Genomic DNA, 20,697 nt, shown 5'->3' on the forward strand with positions numbered 1-20,697 from the left:
AAAAGGAGCTGGGGATGGTAATAATTCCTGAAATCCTAGCTTCTGAGGAGGGAGAGATTAGAGGATTACAAATTCAAGGACAACTCAGACAAAAGAGGCCCTATCTTAAAACCTAAACACAAACAAAAAACATTCTTTTCTTTCAAGTGATAAAGCATCTAGTGTGTGAGAGGTCCTGGGTTCAATCCCCAATATCACCACCAAAAGGTGGGGGGAGGAGGAAAACAGAGAGGGGGGGGGAGAGGGAATTTCACAATGCTTTGCATGGTTAGCAATTCTTGAAACAAAGGCACTGCACAAAAACTACCAGCCAATATCCTTCTTGAACATAGACAAAAGTCCCAAACAGAATTCTAGTACTGAATCCAAGAGGAGTTTGGTCCCAACTTGGTTTCATACTTTTAAAACTAAATAAAATAAACCATAAATAAATACCATATTAATAAAAGAAACTTAAAAACGAAAGTCTATATCAACTTCTGTCCAAAGGCAGAGCAAAAGCACTAGACAAAACTCAAACAGCCACTCCTGAAAATAACTCTCAGCACAATAGGACAGAAGAGACTGTGGTTAATCTAATAAGGGAATGTATGAAAATTCTACAGTTTACACTGTTCTTAATGACAAAAGTTGAAATGTTTCTCTGATGATCTGGATTTAATATGGAAGTGAATTTTTACCAATTCATCTTAACAATACACAGCACAGGGAAGTATTAAAGGTCTGAGCTTATAGAAGTCCCTGGTATCACTGCATTCTTCCAGAAGCATCACTCTCTTAAATAAGATGAAAATGAAGATTCTTATAAGTATTCTAAAACAAAACAAAAACCTACTTAAACCTGCAAACAACTTTCCTTCCAATCATATATATATATATATATATATCACATATAATCCCTCCACTAATATATTTCCTGTTTATTTTCTAACAATGTAAGTAAATTTACCTTATACAACATGAAAATATTTTAAGTGGTCACATTTTATTTAAATATATTAGACATGATTTGATAAGCACTTAAGAATTTTGATAAGACTTACTAATGATTTCATTAATATAAAATTGAATTATTCTACAGAGGATTATGTAATTAAATAATCAATATTATTATTAATAACCCATTATAAAGATTATTTGTAATAAACTATAGAGCTCAAGACTGGTGGAAAAAACAAACTTTTAGAGTGTCAAAAATGAATAACTAAGGAAAAGCTCGTAAGAATGATACGAAAATACAATTGCTTTACTTCACAGAAGTGTGATCATTTCTAAAATTACCTGATGAGAATAAGATACAAGGAAAAATGTAAATGAGCTAAACTGGGATGTTAGACTACAAGGTGAAGACAAAAATCAATTGTCTTTGTGACATAAATGAATAAGCAAAAACTTTAAAACCTTTCAGTGAAGCATCATTTTTCATAGTACCCTCAAATCAGCTACTTAGAGATAATTCTAACAAAAGATGTTCCAGCCATGCAGTCTTAAAACTGTGAAGTCATTCCTGAGAAAAGTGTAAGTAAAATGATGTAAACAGAGATGTGATCCTTGCTCAAGGGCCAGAAGACTCCCTCTGTTTTTGTGCTGGCCTACAGATTCTAAGAAATTCCAGTGGGAATACCAGCAGGTTCCTTTGTAGTAATAGACAACCCGATGATACAATTTTCATGGAAATTCAAGGGACCTCGAAAAGGAAAGCCCGATTTTGTTAAGAAGAATAAAGGATCAATAACTCTCTCAGACTTAAAGATGTGTAATTAAAGCCAAAGAAATCAAGATTGTACTATTGGTGTAAAGATGGAGAAATGGGCCACTGGAGAGCACTCAGACAGCAACAAGCTACCACACAGGCAGACCTCTGATGTGAAACAGAGGGTAAAAAACAAAATGACTGAGCAGAGATTGGCTTGTTCCTCAACAAATGTAGATTGTCCCATGAAAAATAGAAATTGTCTTCCATCTCTCACTCCTTATTCAAATGCCGACTACAACTGGATCCTAGACACAGAACTCCAACACTTTGCAGGAAAAAAAAAAGTGTTTAACAAACTAAATATTAAGTAGCTAAAATAAGTTGGTAAAGGGAGCAACAGGAGTGGGTGAATTCATGAAAAAAGGGAAAAGGAGACAAGGATAGCCAGAATACTCAAAGTACACATGTGATTTAAAACAAAACCAAGTGAGAAGTGTGAAATAAGTCTGGGGGAGGCACAGAAAGGATGGTGGGACTAACGGAAGGGGGACTGTTAAAGAAACACTGGACACTTAGGGAGATACTCAAATTGTAATCCCTTTGTGGTTCCGAAGAAACATGTTGAAGTTCATTAGAAAAAAATAATTTCCAAAAAAACCACAAAAGAAAAATCATAAACAATAAATAATAAATGAATATTAAAATTATTATTTGCATTCCATTAACATTTCTGATCTCAAAGGCTAACATTTAGTTAATGAAAAGACAAATCACAGACAAAGAAGACTGCTGCCAGGAATGTGGAATGGGATTGTGTCCAGGTATACAAAGAATCCTCGAAACTCAATAGTAGGAAAGGAATTTCAAGGTGTTCTTTGTCATGATTAAATATTTGAAGAGACACTCAAAGAATGAATGTGGATGACAGAGAAACAGCTGAACAGATGCTCTGTGCAATCAGTCCTTAGAGAAATGAAAATAAAAACCCCAGGATAAGTCCTATTCAATATTCCCATTAGAATAGTTGAAATTGAAAATACCATGCCTAGTGTGGCAAGGATGTGGAGAAACTGGAATTCTCATACATGTAGCCACTTTCCAACAGTGTTTGGCAATTTTGTTAAAAAAAAGATATATAAATCATACATGCACTATTTACCATAGCAAAGATATGGAACCAACCCAGCTGCCCCTCAGTTGATGAGTGGATCAACAAGATGTGGTATTTATACACAATGGAATTCTATGTTGCTGTCAAAAAGAACAACATCCCCCCATTTGTAAGGAAATGGAAAGACTTAGAAAAAATCATATTAAATGAAGTAAGCCAGACTCAAAGGAACATAGGCTCAATGGTTTCCCTCATTTGTCATAATCAGTAGAAGAAACCTTGGGCTCTGCTAGCAGAGATTTACAAAAGAGCAAAACCTAGATACATAAGGCCATATAGTAAGATGCTAAATGAAAGAACCTCCAGGATATAGAAACAAAAGCCATATAATGAGTGATTGTTGTCCTTATTGTAGTATGTTATCTCTCATCTCTATTGCTGTCCCTTGATTATCTCATATTGTTACAGTATTTCACCTTGTTATCTGATATATTGTATACATGTTTATTTGGTTATTTGAAATAGGGTAGAGAAGGGGGAAAACAAGTTGAGGAATGGGGGTGGGGGAGGGAAATGGGGACCAAGACATGAGACAGGGTATCAGTGTTCCTGAAGTAATGAACCTTCTGTCTGGTGAACGTAAGGTAACCCTTCTATTATTTACAATAAAAATATATGAAAAAATAAAAAAAATCATACATGCTAGCAAATTAACACCTAGTTATTTACTCAGGTATACATGTATGTCCAATTTTTTAACTGTATACTTTATTTACCTGTCATTGGTTTTATTATTGTTATATCTCAGTGAATCTGTTCTAGAAATACTGTTTTATGGAATTCTGGTCACAGACAGACAAGGAAAAGGAAGGGAAGGAAGGGAAAGGAAGGAAGGGAAGGGAAGGGAGGAGAAGGGAAGAGAAGAGAAGGGAAGGGGAAGAAAGGAAGAGAAGAAGGGAAGGGATGGAGGGAAGGGAAGGGAAGGGAGGAGAAGGGAAGGGAAGAAAGGAAGAGAAGAAGGGAAGGGATGGAGGGAAGGGAAGGGAAGGGAAGGAAAGGGAAGGGAAGGGAGAGGAAGGGAAGGGAAGGGAGAGGAAGGGAGAAAGATCTCCCACTCCAGAATCCCACAACCCCTTTCAAGGTCATGATGCTACTGACCTAAGGTCTTCACAGAAGGTCTCACCTCTAAAGGGCCCAGAGTATTCTCAAAGCCCACAAGCTGGGGGCTCCGTCTTGATATATAGGCTGTGGGAAGGCATCCACTCATCATTATGGGGCTATGGATCTTTGCTAATCTGTCTAATCTCATGTCCAACCTCATAATATTACTATAAATATTTAATAGATCACAAAAGTGCTCAATAAATGCTAGCTGACATAGTCACACAATATTTGATGAGGTCATTCATAGCTTTTGTCAGCTATTCAGTGAGGCTGTGATTCAGTAAGTGAGCCATTTCCGTGATAACTGAAGCTAGCGAGAGGAAAGAAGATGATTCAGAGAGAATACATAAGCAGAGGAGAATCAATACAGAAATGTGGAGAAATATCTAAACTTTAAAAGACAAACACAGAAGTGGAACCAGATAAGAAATTTGAGAAGTAACTGGTAGGAGGATACTTAGAAATGGCAGGGTCACAGAAAGTAAAAGAGGAAATATTTTCAAGAAAAACCACATGATCGAATGCTACAGACCTAGAAAAGAAGCCCAAGTGTAAGATATGGGTATTGGATTTAACATTAATAAAGTAGTGCTATACTTGGAAAGAACAATTTCACCATCAGGGTAGAGAAGACGGATATAGGGGGCTACAATGGATAATTTGGCCATGGTGGATGTTAATTTAAGAGTTCAAGGTAGGTAGATATGCACAGAAGAAGATGAGTGCAATAGCTCCAAGTCAGAAAATGTGGTGTCTTCAGTGTAAGGAGAGACTGCTGTCAGTGCAAGAGAAGGAGTCAGTGAGTATTCAACTATCAGAAATCAGACCAAGTGAACTGTTTCATCTCTCAGTTTTGAAAGAAAAGAAATTGGGAGTTAGACATAGAGCTAGGTCTTAAGACAATATCAAAGTGAAGACTGACAACATTTTTAGCTGAAGAGAACAAAAAGGACTCCAGCTTCTCATGGCTACAACCTCTTCATAAGTAATCACCCAGGATATGGTCAGAAGAAGAATTAGACACCAGAAAGGTAGGAGCAGACATGAAGGGTCAAAAATTGGTACCTATCAGGGATGTGCAGTATGTACATTTGTTGAAACATTTATAAGGAATAAGTGCTGTAACTTTGCGCTTCTTACAGTTGATTATCACACCTTCAAATTTAATTTCACGTATAGTAATTCTTTTTTGTGTGTATACCACTACTACAGCTTGAAGCCAGGACCTGGGCACTATCTGTTGTTTGTCGGTCCAAGCTGGTGCTCTTCAGCTGGAGCTATCCCTCCCCTTCTGGTTTTTTGGTAGTTGAGTAGAGATAAGAGTCTTGTAGACCTTCCTTCCCTGGCTGGCTTTGAACTACAATTTTCAGATCTCAACTGCCTGAGTTGCTAAGATCACAGGGGTGAGCCATGGGCATGCAACAATTCTCAGACTGACAAGAAACTGACCACATAATGAACAAATGTAAAGCCAAACTGGCTAATAAACATATTTACAAAGGTAAATTGATGTCTGTTCTAGTTCTGGTTATGCCTTGTTTCTCAATATGCTAATGTCATCAGTGAATAATAATTGAGAAATCTGAAGCCAGCTTGTCAGGTCCTATCACTTTGGGAGCCATGACTCCTAAAGCCAAGCAGACACACTTAACTGACAGCCAGCAGTGCTAAAACTAGGCCTTGGCTTTCTGCTTGCAGCTTGGTGGAGTCTTTTTAGACAGTGCAAACAGTACACTTTTTGGAATAAAATCCTCTATAATTTAACTTCCCATTCCTTCCTAGAGAAAAATTAATGCTTTGTTGTAGAATGTTCTATATATTCAAAATTAAAATTTCATTCATAAGGAAAAGTTTCTTAAATCCCATTTGACTTAGGTAAGGCAATACCTCTTGATAAGGTTATTTGTAGAGCAAATAGCAAACAGAAAGGATTGGTATCATGAATCTAGTGTTTAGTTTTTGATTATGATGTCAAATTAGGTATCAAATAACAAAATAATATCTGGAAATATATGCTTGTGAATTCAATTATACACATCTTCATAGGAAGCATCTTAAATATCTGAACTTGATTTTCTTGGAGAGTGGAAGAGGAAAGGAAAGCAGGAAAAAATAATATAACTCCTTAATTCTTTTCTTTTTTCCTTTAAACATAAGAAGGAATTCAAAAGAGAGTGAACTCTAAGTAGCACCAGAGGTTGAGGTTGAGGTGAAAGGAAAAGACATGGCAGAAGGCCAAATCACTCAGGGCCATTTAAAAGGTGCAGGAAGGACAGCTAACCAGAGCCTGGGAAACCAAACACTTGGAGCCTGAAGAAAGAGGGTTTTGAAATGTGTCTATGTTTCATGCGTTACTTCTATTTCATTTTTTACTATGTTGCAAGTAACTTCTCCCCAATCCTACTTACAGGTTAGAGTATTTACTTTACACCAAGTCAGAAATAATAATTGTTTCTCTTGACTAGGAAAAAGAGTTTATGAAATAATCAAATGAAATGATATTTATTTCTTTCAAAGCCTTCATGAAATCAAGTTGAAATTCCCTATAGAACTATCCTAACCCTAAAATAAAAAATGAGTCACACACCAAATTGAGTAGAAATACCTACTCATAAAAATAATAGTGAAAAACAGTAGGAAAAAAACCTATTGTTAATGACAGTTTATAAACTGCCATTTCTGATTATCATACCCTATGGTTTAATGAACATTAATAACACTGTATGTTCCAAATAAAATAACTTTTTGAGAAGTTGAGATCAATATTTTCCTCTGGTAGAGCTAGACAAGTTAACACCAGCAACTTTTCACTTTTATTATTATGTCTACATTCACTCTTCATTTTGGTAATAGAATTACTTACAAACTTCAAGCCAGATTTTTATATAAACAAAATAGTTATACTATTGCATTTTCAAGCAGATATGTTATTATCTTATAGACAGAGCCAGAAATTTTTGGTATAATCTAGGGCTCTTAATTATACCAGAAGTTGGTAATAATAGTCTATGAAATTCTGGACTCAATCACAAATGGGCTATTAAAATCTAACTTTATTAAATAAATAAATAACAACCACCAAATCTGTTGGCTGAGTTTTGCCAGTACCCAGAGAATGGAATGTCACCAGTCCACTATAAGCAAGATTGTAAACGGCCTGTTATTAAATTGTTTTTCCTGTGGTAAGCAAACAAAGATACATTGAAGGCAGGTAAATAGTAGTTTTAACTCCTGATGCATTCTTTAGACTTCTCGGAGCCAAACTGTATGTTCTCAATCAATACGGAGCTACTTCATTGCTTTAAGTGCCTTGCCACAGGAATTGGCAAGCTGCCATGGAAGCAGGGTGGTATAAAGAGAACAGATATTAGAGGAAGGCAACAAATGCTTTTTATCTTCTATGAGGTCTGTGCATTTGTATACTTCATTACACAAGCAATATTTTGAAAGATGGCTATGAAGTGAGAGCCCCTCAGGTCAAAACTCTTAGAAGATGCTTTATTTATACAGGCAATTCTGATAAGGAATCCTTTCTCACGATCCTTCATCTGTCTATGTACAAAATAACGTAGAAGAGGTAGGAACTGAGCTGTGACTGATTGATCGATTTAGAATATTTTGCTTATGAATTTCCATTCTTACTGGATTCTACAGTCTTGGGGAAATCTTGGTTAATGCGCAGAATATACAAGGTGTTCAGTCTAGAAGGGTCTAATTTCTAGATATCAAAATCCAAGAAAACAGAAGATAAACAATCCACGACGACCAGCAAAAGAAAACTCAGTGGTGACAACTCTGGACTGTACCTATAAACTCACTTTCTTATTATGACCTTGATATATATATACATATATATTCATAAAAGATATATTACTATTGCTATTTCCCAATGCTTTTTGCTTCTCAGGAAAGAAATCCAAATAGGAACTTTAAATATATTGGTGAGAGAAAAACGTATTTATCAAGAAGGCCACTGTGAGTTGCAAGGAGAAGCAGGGCATTTCTAGATGGTTATTGCCTTTGGAAAACATGTTGTAAAGCAGAAAGTCAGGCCTTTGAGACTTGTATACCTGATGAATTATTTGCTATAAATAATAGATTTCCTGTCTCCTTCTGCTATGTGACATGGAAATACCTTGGAAGTACAGGCAAAAATGCACATCGATAGTTCTCATATTGCGATTTATCCTTTATTAGAACCTGGGTCTCCGAAGGGTTGAGCAGGTGTATCGGGGAGTCAAATAACATGAGGCTCTGTCTTCTCTTATTAACTTTTTCTCATTTGAGTCATATAAGCATTTATTAATTTTCATTTCTCTGGGGCATATTATATCTTCCAAATACATTTAATAAACTTCATAGTTGTCCACAGGAGATGCAATAGTTTGATGATCAGATGAGGGGACTGTAGATCATGGTTATAGATGTAGGGGATTCAGGAGTTTCTAAGTTGTAAAATATCTTTACAACATTTCTAAATACCATGCATGCCTGAAAACCCTTGGACAAGGGTACTGTCCAGCAAGTTCACAATGGGAAGATACGTTGCTTATTGAGACAGAGCTCCTCATTGATATACATTGATACATGGCATCACAGAGCCTGACTTTCTCCCTTGACTGGGAAGCTCGCAAGTCACTGCACACTATTTTGCATGCTGGATCTGTGCAGACTTTTGGAGACATTTATGGTGTGCAACTTAAGAAACCAGAAGAGGGATATGGGACAGAGCATCATTTGGAGAAAAAAAATTTACTTGAGGGATGAGGTAAATTAAACCATTTAATTAATCAGAAGGGTTTTAAATGTTTATACTGTAATGAACGTGTCAGGAGTAAGGTGACAAATCTGTATGGAACTTTGGATATCTGAGGGAAAAGTCTGGGTTTGATAGGACACATTCAGTTGCATCATGGCCTGTCAGATATGGGGGACAATGACTTCCATTGTGTGTGGGGGGGTCTACTATGATAGCTTGCTTCCAGCCAGTCCCGTTGCTATAGCAATGTAGTTGTATAAGCCAGCTCACCTTGACAACTGGAAGCATGAAAGTCAGTTTTTCAGATTTACTCACTCTTTTACTTAGCAGGCACTTCTTGAGCATGTATTACGTGACAAGGCTGTGCACGGTACTATCAGAACACCCTACAGGCGAAAGGAAAGAAGCCGTGTCTCAACACATTCCACACGGAGCAGGGAACATGTCTGCTGAGTTTAGAGAAGACATTTGAGAAAATGACTGAAGTTATGGGACAGCCATAAATGAGAGCCAAAGACAGACGTTAGGTCAGAGGATACATCAAGTGAGCTGGTGGTACGCTCTCATGCTGGGGAATATAATATTTGAGGAGTTAGTATGGCTGTATTTTTTTTAGTACTGATTAGAGGGGTAGTTTGGCTGAGGTTTTGCTGGATGGTTTAAGAGAGACTTAGATGTGAAATCAAAGATGAGATTTTTGTGGAAAGATGGTGGATTCTAAGAAAGACAGCAAGGAAGACATGGAATGCTAGTGAGGCCAGATCATGGGCAGAGGCCAGACAGAATCAAGATGGACAACTTCCCATGGCTTCCTGAATGGTAAAGAGCGTCTGGGAGTGTAGCACTCAGAAAATGGAAGAAAGAAAACGTGATATATAAATCACTCTGTAGTGCATTGTCCCAATTTTATCAAACGAAATACCTGGAAGGAGACACAATAGGATATGAAATAGTGGTTATTATAGGATGACAGAATTGTGAGTCCGCTTTACTTTCTTTCCCCTGTCTTCTACATTTTCCCCATATTTTCTTCATGGAATATATATTGCTTTGGTAGTGGAGCAAAAATTAAAAGCAGATGTGGTAGCCCAGAAATATGGGAGTAAAACTAAACAGGTCATTAAAGGCAATCAATCCCAGCCCTGAAGAAACAGTGCAATGTCCAGTACAATGGAAGCTTTACCTGCTGGCTGTGAAATAATCAACTGCCTTGCTGCACATACTTTATCTGTGTGTTATTCCTCCCCACCCCCTCCTCTCCTCCTCTCCCCGAAACACTTACCGAAACTCACACAAGAGTGGGAAATCCCCAAGGCAGCACACCACACACACACACACACACACACACACACACACACACACCCCACTTCCTTCTTACTAAAGATGACAGGAAGTTCTCTATACCAATCACATGGCTAGCACCACCTAGTTTCATCCCATTGCAGCTTAGCTGCTTAGCTCTGGGTAGTTCTGTCCTCCTGGGGGGTGTGGGCAGAGCTTAATGTATTCAGAAATCTAATGTAACTCAAGAAAATTCCCTGTCAGATAATGCTTAGTGTCCTTCTCATGTTTCCAACTTCCATTCTCATGTTCACTTCCAAAACAACACTTAATACAGATAAACTCAGGCCGGGAGTTTGGCCTAGTGGTTAAAGTGCTTGCCTAGCATGCATGAAGACCTGGGCTTGATTCCTCAGTACCACATATAGAAAAAAGCCAGAAGTGGTGCTGAGGCTCAAGTGGTAGAGCTCTAGCCTTGAGAAAGTCCAAGGACAGAGCTCAGGCCCTGAGCTCAAGCCCAGGACTGGCAAAAAAAAAATAATAGAGATAAACTCATTGCCAGTCCAGTCCTAGAGATGTGATTTGACAAAAGGACAAGAGATGAACCCATAACAAACTTCCAGTGGCATGTGTTTATGTGTTTGTTGGTGCCTCTACCCCTGCAGTTGGGATTTTCTTTCCCTTTCTCCTTAACCTCTCTCCTCCAGCCATCCAGTAATCTGCAGCTCCCTGTCATAACCACTTCGAGCGCATGAGTGGACTAATTTACACATCTATTTTCAATTCAATTCAAAGAAATAATACAAAGTACACACCACACACTCATTTCCTTGGAACTATCTAACATCTTAGTTCCATCCTTTTTGAGCTGGATTCCTTTTAGGATGATTCATTTTGCCACATCCCAAGCAAACACTTTTTACAATGTTAGTCGAGTAAAACAAAAGACTTCAGCTGTAGAAGCTCAGTTTCAGACTTGGCTTTCAGAGGGTGTTTGCTTATACTCAACTGAACAGGATAGACAGGCCTGGCCACCCAAATGTTCTTTGCATTTCCCCGTTAAACTATTTTGCTTACATTCTGTGGTTCCCTGCGCCATTTGGTCTGAGAACTGCAATCTTCCCATGCTCAGCATGTGAGATCTCAAAGGAACCAAGAGAAGAGCAGGGAGGGCTGCCAGCTTAGGTCTCACCAGCACAAACACCATGTGTGAGCTTAACTTTGCTCACAATACCCACTAGTCCTATTTTTCACAAGACTGGACAATTTTTTTTTGGTTGGTTGTAGGGTTTGAACTCTGGACCCAGGCTCTGTCCTTGAGGTCTTCAGCTCAAGCCTATTTTTCTAACCCTGAAGTCATAGGTGCCACTTCTGGTTTTCTGGTGGCTAATTGGAGATAAGTGTCTCATGGACTTTGTGCCTGGGCTGGCTTTGAACCACGATCCTCAGATCTCAGCCTCCTGAGTAACTAGGATTACAGGCATGAGCCACCAGTGCCCGGCTTTAGACTGGACAGTCTTTAGCAGAGTACCACATTATTTTGAACTACAATTTCTTTAAGTAAGTCACTGGAGCCGTTGTGAAGGGCAAAGCACACAAAATGGATGATGCAGGCTCAGCATGGGCGGTCATTTTCTTGCTACCATTTAAGAGTCACCATCCTTCTGTTAGGAACCAGCCAAAATATTAGTGTATTACATTCAAATGACTAAAACCAAGATCAGACATTACTGACAGGGAAAACAAGGTCCTGCCTAAGAATTCAGGTGGAAAGATTACCTACTGTTGCTTTATTATTCCTGTACAAAAGCATTTCTTGTGAAAAAATGTCTCACGCTTGGCCCAACCAGAACTTTTAGTATTCTATCTAGTGTTCTCTTTGACCTAGAATTAGACTTCAGATGTGTGTGTGTGTGTGTGTGTGTGTGTGTGTGTGTGTGTGAGAGAGAGAGAGAGAGAGAGAGAGAGAGAGAGAGACAGACAGACAGACAGACAGACAGACAGAGACAGAGAGACAGACAGAGACAGAGAGAAACAGAGACAGAGAGAGACAGAGATAGAGAAAGAGAGACAAGAAGGAAGAGGAGGAGGAGGTGGAGGAGGAGCCGTGAGGGGAAGAAGAGAAGAGGAGGAGAGGAGTAAAACAGGAATGAAAATAGAAGAGGAAAAGGGAGGGGAGAAAAAGAGGAAGGGAAGGAAGAAGGAGAGGGAAAGGGACGGGAATTCTGCTCCTTAATTGAGGAAGAGAAATGTCTGCCAGGAAAAGCACTTTCAGACTACAGGTAAATTCGTGTGAATAACTCAAAAAAAATAATAATAATAAATAGATGTGTCTTTCCTTTGGCTTCGTTGCTTTTCTGATCTGCTCCTTTGGAAGAGGTTTGGTTTCTTTTAGGTCTTACCTTTTGGACTTGAACATACCAAATTTTCCAGAATGGAGATGAGGGGGCTGTGTACTTCAGTCTGTCTCCTTGTCGGTGCCAGGGTCGTAGCAGAATCTAAGGTTCATTCAGGCAGCCCAGCCATTGCCAAGGAAGGAGGTTGTACAAGGAAAACCACTAATGTATTTGGCACAGTCCAACAGCCTGTTTGTCTTTTATTAAATATTTAGCTTCCCTTAATAAATCTTAAAGTCTAAAAAAAGCAATGGGAGACTGTAGAACTAAGTTCATATTTCTCCATTAAATGTAAAGGTACAATTCCAGATAGAAGCATGGAGAGGCTCTTTGGAGGTCAGTGGTAGGTGGGATACTGTTCCCAGGAAACTTTCAGACTCTGGACCAAGGGCAGGGACACGGTTGGGTCCCTAACTTCCCAGCACTGAATGTGAACGTTTACGTCCTCCTATAACTATGGTTATCAAGGTCCTCATTTACACGCAAGGAGATGTCTCTCCCTAATAGTATACAATTTTCCCAAGCATGACATAGAACTCTGGCCAATCCTCTCTTTTGATCCTCCATCTTTGCAAAATCAAAAACCATTCAGTAACTATTGGATAATGGCCCAGATGACACCAAATTTAACTGCCTTATGCTCCTCCTTGCAGGTAGGTATTAAGTAATACCAAATGCTAGTGTCTAATATTATAATATGCCAAGGGCATTTTCAGGTTCTAGAATAAAGAGATGAGTTCCAGTCCATAAAGAGCTAACAACACCCACCTGCAAACTGGGAATTGTAACAGAGTTGACTGCTATTTAGAGAGAAGTACAGGGAGTGGTGGACATGTACACAGAGATTTATATTCCTCTTTTTCTGAAAGTGTCAAATGAGGGAAATTCATACAGCACAATGCTGGGAGGCCCCCTGGTGGAGTCTCACACAGAGAATTAATGAAAATGATCAGCTGATTTTGTTTTTAAATCACTTGCATCATCCTCATTCATTTCCAGTTGTGATAAATTTTCACACATCTCTTTTCCAAGTTAAAAAACTTTATGGTTCTGGTCCAAGTTAAAATTTTTGTGTTAAGTCACCATATTCTCAAAAGACATTAAGGATAGGGGGCCAGGAGTTTGGCCTAGTGGTAGAGTGCTTGCCTAGCATGCACGAAGACCTGAGTTCAAGTCTCCAGTACCACATACATAGAAAAAGTCCGAAGTGGTGCTGAAACCAGTGAAAGCAAATCCACACAAACAAGCTGCTGACTTTCATTAGACAAGTTGCTAATCCCAGCGTGTTTTGTTACATTTGTAACATTTGTTTGTTAGTTTAAACTAAAATACAACATGACCTCCTGGACCCTATGTCCAGAATTTCCTGCCATGGCAGTGTCAAAAATACAGATATTTTATGGGAACTCACACTTCTAAAAGATTGGGAAACCATTGTTTATTTATTATTTATTTATTTATTTTGTGGGTCATGGGGCTTGAACTCCAGCTGGTGGCTGTCCCTGAGCTCTTCAGCTCAAGGCTACCACCCTACCTTTGAGCTAAGCTCCATTTCCCATTTTCTCTTTTCTGAAGGAAAACTGGAGATAAGGGTCTCAGGTCCTTTTGTGCCCGGTCTGGCTTTGAACCTTGATCCACAGATCTCAGCCTCCCGAGTAGCCACTGCACCCAGCTTGAAACCATTTTTTTTTAAAAAAAGAAATGAGTTACTATGAATCCAAATTTCCAGGAAAATATAGTCAACACTATATGACCTGGACAAAAAAATATGAAATCCTATCTAGAAAAGTAAGTTTAAAAATGAGGCAGAGGTTGGGGCCAGGAGTTTGGCCTAGTGGTTAAGGTGCTTGCCTAGCATGCACGAAAGCCCGGGTTCGATTCCTTGGTACCACATATATAGAAAAAAGCTGGAAGTGGTGCTGAGGCTCAAGTGGTAGAGCTCTAGCCTTGAGAAAGTCCAAGGACAGTGCTCAGGCCCTGAGCTCAAGCCCAGGACTGGAAAAAAAAAAATGAGGTGGAGGCCGGGAGTTTGGCCTAGTGGTAGAGTGCTTGCCTAGCATGCACGAAGACCCGGGTTCAAGTCCTCGGTACCACATATGTAGCAAAAAGCCAGAAGTGGTGCTGTGGCTCGAGTGGTAGAGCCCTAGCCTTGAGAAAAAAATCCAGGGACAGTGCTCAAGCGCTGAGCCCAAGCCCAGGACTGGCAAAAAAATGAGGCGGAGCTGGAAGCATGGCTCAAATGGTAGAGCACCTGCCTATCAAGCGCAATGTTATGATTTCAAACCTCAGTACCACATATAAGTAAAAGTTTTGCCTAGAATTACAGAAATATCCCTGTTCAACTCTTTCTTAGCATTTATCTCTAATGGTAACTTTACAACACCGAAACCATTTTGCTAAAAGATAGAAAAGAAAATACCGATGAAAATGCTTTGTAACAATCAATCCCTTCCCTAGTCATTTTCCTGTCCTTATAACATGCATGAATGTGTGCGTTTCATTTTAGTTTGGGGCATAGAGGTATACGGATGGTTGGATAGATAGATAGACAGAGAGACAGGTAGGTAGATGCTACATTTTCTTTCTTCTAGTTATTCTTCCAAGTGATTGTCCTATGTTCGATCATTTCATTCCCACAAGTCAATTACTTTAGCGTGTAGAAACCTTGCCAGGGTTATGTGGTCAGGACATAGCAGCATTTCACATCATCATTATATACCATGTGTGTGATTTTTGAGCATTTTAGTAGTCACATTTTAAAAACAGAGATGGGCCAAATTATTTTAAATTCATTTAATTGGTTGCTTCCAAAATACTGTCTTTCAAGTATCATCTAATTAACTTAAAAGATATTTTTACAGTTATAAAGTCCAATGTTTCCTTAGCACTATAGAATGTCTCATTCTGCACTAATCAGTCATTACTGTAGTGTATGGTAAGAATTCAAGGTAGAAGTACTGGTTATTTTGCTTCACTGGCTTTGCATTAGGTGCCGGACACTGATCTCAGGCTAAACCTCAGGCTTTGAAATACTGGACCACACTGATCTGGATTAAGATTACGTAAGTATACATCAGATCCAAACAATAACACTGGGTTGTTGGTGACAGTAGTCTTTGGAGGTACTGGAGTTTGCACTGGGGGCTTTGTATTTGCACTGTCGGTGCTCTACGTACTTGTGCTGTGCCTACAGCCTTTTCCTTTTGCTGACTGTTAGGAAGATAGAGTGTAGTAAACGTTTCTGCTCAGTCTAACCTCACACCATGATGCTCCAGCTGACAGTGTGATAAACAGCCAGGATTACAGGAGTGAACCATCCTTGCCTGGCTGAATAACACAGACAGGTAGACACATGGGGATAAGAATTAAACCCTGCTTGTCTTTGACAAGTGTGAACAGGAGCTCACGAAAAGGGGCCCAATCCCCCATCAGCTGCTCGCTTATCATCCTGAGCCTCAGTTCCCCTCTGCATCTTCAGGCCCTCTCCTTCCTCGTTAGCTGTTTTGCTTGGGGACGAGTGGCTCATGACTTCAGAGGTTTCAGTCCATGACTGCTGACACTGGACTAGAAGGGGGAGCATGGTGTTCGGTGCATGTGTGATGGAACAAAGCCACCCACCTCCTGATGAGCAAGAGGCAGAGAGAGAGAGAGTGGGAGGACGCAGAGGCCCTCCATGATCAACTTCCTCCAGCCAGGACCTGACTCTTCAGGGTTTCACTTCCTCCTCGTGGCCCCCAGAGTGATGACTGAAGTCTTAGCATAGGGTCTTTTAGGTACATTTAAGGTTGAAATCACAGTAACTTTCTGTCCCCCCTCCTCCTCTCACTCTCCTCTCTCTCCTCTTTCTTCTCTCTCTACTCTCTCCAACTCCCCCTCTTTCCACATTCCTCTTTCTTCTCTCCCTCTCCTCTTTTTCCTCTCTCCTCCCTCTCCCATCTCCCCTTTTCCCATTTCCCTCTCCTGTCTCCCCCTCTCTCATTCCGGGGCTCCTGCCTGGGTGAAGTGCTAAGTGGCTAGCTCTACCACTTGAGCTACACCTCCACTTTCAGTTTTCTGGTGTTAATTGGAGAGGACAGTCTCACTTTCCTGGCCAGAGTAGCTTCAAACTGGGATCCCCAAACCTGAGCCTCCTGAGTAACAAGGATTCCAGGCTCTTACATCCGTGTTCTTGCCAAGTTTCCATTGGGCACTGGAAAATAACTTCTTAGGAGAGAGAAACAGGGTGTAAAGTTGGGACTCACCACAGCTTCTTTTGCTAAGGCTCACAGAGCATTCTGTAGGGTCATCAGTGGGCAGCTCAACTGGGTCTTCCCTCTTCCTGTCTCCCATACACCCACAAAAGGGAACTAAGTTCAAGAGAGCATTGAGGCTGTTCTAAAAGTGGACTTATAGAAACAGTAGCCTGGGGGAGGGTGGAGGAAGAAGGAACACCACCCCCGTCTTTCTTCTCCAGCAAGTTTCTGGTGAAGGGGTTCTGGGAGGTTTGGGCAAATACTGTGCAAAGTTGTCACAGTTATCTTGAAGAACACAGTGGGAAACAGCCGCCCTCCTCCCACTGGTGAGGCCCTAAGTCACCTGGGAACAATGTTTGGTTCAGCCAAAGGCCAGGTGCCTCAACCCCAGAAACCAGTAAATCAATGCCTTAAAAATAAGTCAGTAAGATATGTAGTATCTTACCCCTCCTTCATATCCTGGACATACCAATGCATTTTCACATTCCCTCTCTGCTTTATTTCCTGCCTTCTTTGCTTTGACACCAATAGGAAAGGACAGGAAGAAGGTACCTCCATTTGCTGATGACAAATAACACTGCTGGCAGTCAATCACCCCTGCTGTGTGCAAAAAATACCTGCAGAAGGCTTTCTTTTCCATGCAAATTCCTGAATGCTTTATTCCTGAACCTCTTAAGACTGTGATTCAAAAGTATGATATAAAAACTAGTAAGAGTCAGTATATGCCAATCCTGACCCCAGGATTGTTTTGGACCAGAATCTCAGATCTGGATTACAGGTAAGCGGCACTGGTGCCAAGTTTGTACATACTTTCCTTTTTAACAATCAAGCTCAAGGCACCTGCCTTCTTTTCAAACACCACCTATGTAGGATTCTATCTTCCATCTCCAAGAGATACTCAGATATGCTAGTGGAACTTCCAAATAGCAGAATAGAGATTAGATATAAAACAGGGTATTATGCAAATAGCCGTAGTTACCTTCTCTAAGTCAGAACTGATTAGATATCACTGCTGAATGTCTCCAAGACACAATATTGAGATTCACCAGAGATGAGGAGACCATTCATCATTATAATTGAGATACACACTGGCACCTAGCATGAAGTTTCTGTTGCTTAAGGGAAATAAACATACGAACAAAACAATCCCTTTTACCACGTGCACAGTTCACTGTCTACTACATTTGAAATTTCTCTACAGTCAATCATCGAGTATAGTTACTTCTATGACTTCAAGTAGAACTGCATGGTCAGCTTTGCAATTACTGGTAAATGCAGCTCAAAATGGGTATTTAAAATTTCTGGTGGAGTGGATGTATCCGTGTCATGCAGGCACCAAGACAGGAGAAAAAGGAAAAAAATCTTCAAGGAAGTCAAGAAGACCGATGGAAATTCTCTATAATCTACTTGAGATTAGAAAAAGTTGGCATAATCTCACCATAGCTAGGATTGTTTTCTATTAACTCTAAGCATCTACCATATTTAATTAAAATATATTTACCTTTGTAACTTCTGTCATCCTAATAGCTAAATATTGTTCCTTTAAGGAATTCCATGTTTCTTCAAATGAATCCATGGCAGAACCCAATCTAGACTAGAGTTCTTTGGACTCTTCCATTTGGTAAACCTGAAGAAAGGTCTGCGAGAGGAATGCATATGATGATACACCTGACGCCTCTGTAAGGTAAAGACGAGGCCAGTTAGGACCCAAGAGAACTGGAAGGTTCGCACTTTCTAGAGCATATGTTGAAAGTGGGGCTGGAATGGCTAAAATGAATAAAAGAAAGAATGGGGAAGAGTGAAAGCAAAGCAAAATGGAGAGGATACAAAAACTTAGCAAGAGATCAAGAGAGGGAGGGAGGGTGAGAGGGAGGGAGGAAGGGGAAGATGATTAGCGGATGAGAGAGATGAGAATAAGCAAAGTTATTTCCCTACCTAATAATAAAGATATAAAATAGAAGAATTATAATATGTCACCTATATTTATATATATCAATATATAATAGTATATTTAATACACATATAACATCTATGACTATATTACAGCTGTAGTAAAGGATATTTAACACATCCAGAACATGTCTTAAAGGTTTGTTCAAAAATTGAAATTCACAGTTCGAATATAACTTGAAGATCCAGGCCTCCCAAAAACAAGGAATTAATCTAATTTTCCATTACTATTCAAACTTGAGAGTTAATAAAGTCAGAAGCAGGAAAGATCATGTGTTGACCTGAAATATACATGGGTAATTACAAATTGGCAAGATAGGAGGAAGTCTGAGTAGAAATGAAACTTCAAAAGAGAGAAACCAAAAAAATATATACTGAAGAGTTGCTAAATTTATAATTATAGCTATTCAAAATATTCAAAGCTAAGTTTTTAGGTTTATGACAAGTACAAGTAGAAGGTATTTCCCTGTAATCTTCTTAAACTCAACAAAGAACAAGTTTTTTTAATTAGAGATCTTTTGTGACTTTTTGTATTTTACGTTAATAAAATAAAATGTGGTCAGGCACTGAGAGCTCACATCTGTAATTTTAGCTACTCAATAGGCTTAACTCTGAGGATGGAGGTTCAAAGCCAGCTTGGGAAAATCTGAAAGATTTTTATCTCCAATGAACTATGAAAAATTCAGAAGTAGAGCTATATGTCTCACATGGTAGAGTGCTGGCTTTAAGCAAAACAGCTCAGGGACAGTGCCTAGGCCTCAAGTTCAATTTCTAGGAGAAGCACAAAAAAGAAAGAAAGACAGAGAGAGAGAGAGAGAGAGAGAGAGAGAGGGAGGGAGGGAGGGAGGGAGGGAGGGAGGGAGGGAGGGAGGGAGGGAGGAAGGAAGGAAGGAAGGAAGGAAGGAAGGAAGGAAGGAAGAAAGAAAGAAAGAAAGAAGGAAAAAAAGAATAAAAAACAGACACCTAAATATACCCTATACTGATTCTTATACTTCCTTTATGCTAAATTCTGTGACAATGTTACCATTTTCTGTCTCAGTTGAAAAAAATCTACTACTTCATGGATTTTGATAAAATTGTGTAATTAAATGCTCAATTAATCATTTAGAATAACGAAAGAACATTATCCGGCAAATACAATAAACATCAACAATAAGCAGCAGGTAATAATGTATTTTTTAGAGTCTAGCGCATACTAATCATCCATCAACTTTGCCTTATGCCACTTCAATGAAAGGAGCTCTTTTGTTAGTTTAATTTCTAGGTGTAACAGAAAAAGATAAAGATTAAGAATGGAACCAATGATTCCAAAGAAACAGGACAGAAAGAATTCAAAGGGCTTAAAATGATTCTTCTCCAAGAGGAATGTTCAGTAATCTATGAGATCTGGCTGGGGCCAAATCCCATTTTCGTTCTGAAAATTTTATTATCAAGAATTCAATATGAAATAACCAAGGGACAGCAAAAGAGATGAGAGATAACATAGTACATTAAGGACAACAATCACTCATGATATGGCTTTTGTTTCTATATCCTGGAGGTCCTTTCATTAAGCGTCATCCTATATGGCCTTATGTATCTAGGTTTTGTTCTATTGTAAATCTCTGCTAGCAGAGCCCAAGGTTTCTACTGATTATGAGAAACCATTGAGCCTATGTTCCTTTGAGTCTGGCTTACTTCAACAAGATAAGGTGGGGGGGGCGGGTGGGGGAGAGAAATGGGGACCCAAACATGAGAAAGCCTATCAATGTTTGTGAAGTTATGCACCTTCTATCTGGTGAATATAATGTAACGCTACTATTAATTACAATAAAAATATATGTAAAAAAGAATTCAAGCACTGATATAGCTTGAACATGAATTGCCTCCCCCCTCCCCTGCATGCACAATAAAGGTCTATATTATTAAAGTTAGGCCTCCGGGTCCATTCTGGGATGTTACTGGAAGGCAGAAGAACATTCCGATGGTGGAGTGAGGAAGAGGTTTAGGTCCTAGGTATATGGTGGAGCTCTGCTCTCTCCCCCCACCCTTCCAAAGCACAAAGAAAGCAGTTTGGATTGACAACATGTTCTCAGGTGATCTTGTCACCATTTGCCACCAAAGACCAA

Source organism: Megascapheus bottae, chromosome 10, assembly GCF_031878675.1.
Source record: "Megascapheus bottae isolate mThoBot1 chromosome 10, mThoBot2.hap1, whole genome shotgun sequence".
In the NCBI taxonomy this organism is placed as follows: Eukaryota; Metazoa; Chordata; class Mammalia; order Rodentia; family Geomyidae; genus Megascapheus; species Megascapheus bottae.